The sequence below is a fragment of the Sorex fumeus genome, unplaced genomic scaffold, assembly GCF_029834395.1.
Source record: "Sorex fumeus unplaced genomic scaffold, SorFum_2.1 ptg000054l, whole genome shotgun sequence".
NCBI classification, from domain to species: Eukaryota; Metazoa; Chordata; class Mammalia; order Eulipotyphla; family Soricidae; genus Sorex; species Sorex fumeus.
The window spans coordinates 47515901-47519187 of NW_026606111.1; the positions used below are offsets into that span (position 1 = coordinate 47515901).

The following is a 3287-nucleotide window of genomic DNA, read 5'->3' on the forward strand; positions in this document are numbered from 1 at the left end:
CTGACTTTGTGCCTGGCACTATAAAGCGGTCTGAGTTCATTTTTTTGCATATTGCTGTCCAGTTTTCCCAGCACCAGTTGCTGAAAATACTTACTAGCTCAACTTCATACTTCTTGAGCCTTTAAGAAAGATTAGGTAATAATAATCTGAGGGCCAGCGTCAGGATATTTGACTATATTCCATTGATCTGAGGCCTGTCTTTATCTGAATATCATGGTATTTTGATTACTAAAACTTTGTAGTAGGGTTTGAAGTTGGGGAAGGTGTTCCCTTCTTCTTTTTACCAAAGATTGCTTTAGCTCTTCATGGGAGTTTATGGTTTTGTATGAGTTTTAAGAGTGTTTAATCTATTTCTTTGAAAAATGTTATGGGTATCCTTATAGAAAGTGCATTAAATCTTTATAGAGCTTTGGGGTGTATTGCCATTTTGACAGTGTTAAACCTCTCAATCCATAAGCATGGGATGTGATTCCACTTCCTCATATACTCTCTTATTTCGTGAAGTAGTGTTTTGAAGGTTTTTTTTTTTTGGTATAGTTCCTTAACCATTTTAGTTGATTCTATTATACTCTATTTTCTGAGGTATTATTTTGAATGGGATTGTTTTTCTCTATCTCTTTTTTCTCTTTCATTATTAATATATGGGAAAGCCATGTAGTACCAGATATTGATTTTGTAATATGCTACTGTACTAAACAAATCTATTGTTCCCAGGAGCTTTTTTGTAGATTCTTTGGGATTTTATAAGTATAGTATCATGTCATCTCCAAATAGTAAAAGCTTGTGTTCTTCCTTTTTTATATGGGTGCCCTTGATATCTTTTTTTTTACCGAAATCTTATGGCAAGTACTTTAAGTACTATGTTGAATAGGAGTGGTGAGAGTGGGTAGCTTGTTTTGTGCCTGATTGTATTCTGGGATTCTAGTTCATTGATTTCTGCTCCAAGACTTTGGTTTTTCCCCCTTGAGAATAATGCTTGCTGTGGGTTTGTGGTAATTTGCTTTGACTAGATTGAGGAAAGTACTTTCAACTCCAATTTTGTTGCGAGTTTTTCATCATGAATGGGTGCTGGATCTTATCAAATGCTTTATCTACATCTATTGATATGATCATATGACTTTTATCTTTATTTTATTGAGATGGTGTATTCTGTTGATTGACTAGAGAATGTTAAGCCATCCTTGCATCCCCAAGCTAAACCTACTTGGTCATAGTGTGTGATCTTTTGTTGAGTTTCTGGATTCTCTTTGCTGGTATTTTCTTGAAAATCTTTGTATCTGTATTCATCAAGGAAATAGGTCTGTAATTTTCTATTTTTGTGGTGTCTCTATCGATTTGAGTATTAGGGTGATCATTGCCTCATAGAAGCTATTTGGGAGTATTTCTGTTTCTTCAATTTCCTGGAAAATCTTAAAAATGTTGGAAGCAGTTCCATTTTAAAGGTTTGAAACAGTTCACTATTGAATCCATCTGGGCCATGGATTCTGTTTGCAGGGATACTTTTGACCATCATTTCAATTTCCTTGGTAGTGATAGGTTCAAGTATTACAAATCATCTTGGAATCCAATAATTTATCAATTTTTTCAAGATTCTCTCATTTCCTGCTGCAAAGATTCTCAAAATAATCTCTGATGATCCTATGGATTTCTGTACTTTCTATTAGGACACCCCACTTTGCATTTCTGATTCGATTTATTAGAATTCTTTCTCTTTGTTTCTTTGAGAGGCTTCTCATGGTTTATTGATCTTATTTATTTTCTCAATGAATCAGCTTTTTCTTTTATTGGTCTTTTGGATTCTATTTTGGGATTCTAGCTCATTGATGTCTGGTACAAGTTTTATTATTTCCTCCCTCCAGCCTAGTTTGGACTACTTTTGTTGGTCATTTTCCAAAATCTTGAGCTCTAATTTATTCATGTAGGCCCTTTCTTTCTTCCTGATGAATTCTGGCAGAGCTATAATCTTTCCTCTTAACACTGCTTTTTCTGTGTCCCACAAGTTATGGTAGCTTGTGTCCTCATTCTCATTTGTTTCTGGAAACTTTTTATTTCCTCTTTGATATCTTCTCTAAGCCAATGGTTGTTCATTACTTCCCTTAAAGAAAATATTTCCTTGCTGAGCTTCAGTCTGTTTGATCTATGGAGACGTGACAAAAAAGTGTTGAAATCTCCTTCTAGTATTGTGTTGCTATCAATGTTTTTCTATAAGTCAATTAGAAGTTGTTTTTAAGTATTTTGCTGGTCTGTCATTAGGATCATATACATTGAGGAGGGTGAGTTCTTTCTGATGTACATATCCCATGACCACAAAGAAATGACTTTCACTGTCTCTGATAACCTTTAGCCTGAAGTCCATGTGGTCTGATATTAGTATGGCCACTCCAGCTTTGTGGAGGTGATATTTTCTTGAAAACTTGTTTCCCAGACTTTTACCTTTAGCCCATGGGTGCTTTGATTGTTCAGATGTGTTTCCTGCAGGCAGCAGAATGAATGTTGGTTTCAGTTTTCTAATTCATCTTCCCATTCTGTGCCTCTGAATTGGCACATTTAGTCCATTGACATTGAGAGAGACTTTTGTGATTGGGATTTGTGCTCTCTTTATGTAGAATTTTTGTACTTGTTGGGATTGTCTTAGCTTAAAGTAGACCTGTTCATTCTTCTTGCAACAAAAATATGGAATGCTTTACAAGTTTGCATATCATCTCTGTGCAAGGACCATGCTCATCATTTTATCATTTCAATTTTAGTATATGTGTTAAACTTAGTAGGAGTTAATTTTTCCATATTTTTCTCTTCTTATTACTTTGAGTGTTGTCCTTCCTCACTCCTATGGCAGACAATGATTCCTAATCAAGGAATGTATTTCAAAGCAGCATGAATAAATAGATTTAGAAATTTAATATCCCAGAAAGAAAAATATGGTTTTTACCATATTATCTTTTACCATACCCTAGGCATCAGTTTTACAAAATAATTCTTTTGGAAGATGGGATATGAGTTTGTTTAATGTCGTTCCCTGAAACCTTCATTAAGACCATTAAACTGGAGCCTTTTGCTTTTCTCGCCTCAGTCTCGTGTACATCTCCAGAAAAGGTGGATGGTGTTGTCTGCACTTTGACCACCTTGAATGTATGTAGGATTTTTCTCCTGAAGGATGAGGTGAGAAGCATATTGATGATTTCATTCCACCTTATTACAAGTTCAACTTGAACGGAAGGTGAGACTCATGTGGCTCCTATAAAGGACAGAACAAAGGGTCTCAGTGAAGTTTAATGGCCAACTGATAT

The 3287-nt window shown here is 35.1% G+C and overlaps 1 pseudogene; it reads right to left on the reverse strand.

Moving 5' to 3' along the window:
- Nucleotides 1-2667: 2667 nt before the first annotated feature.
- LOC130033816 (uncharacterized) lies at nucleotides 2668-2761 on the reverse strand (annotated as a pseudogene).
- Between the last annotated feature and the right edge of the window lie 526 nt (nucleotides 2762-3287).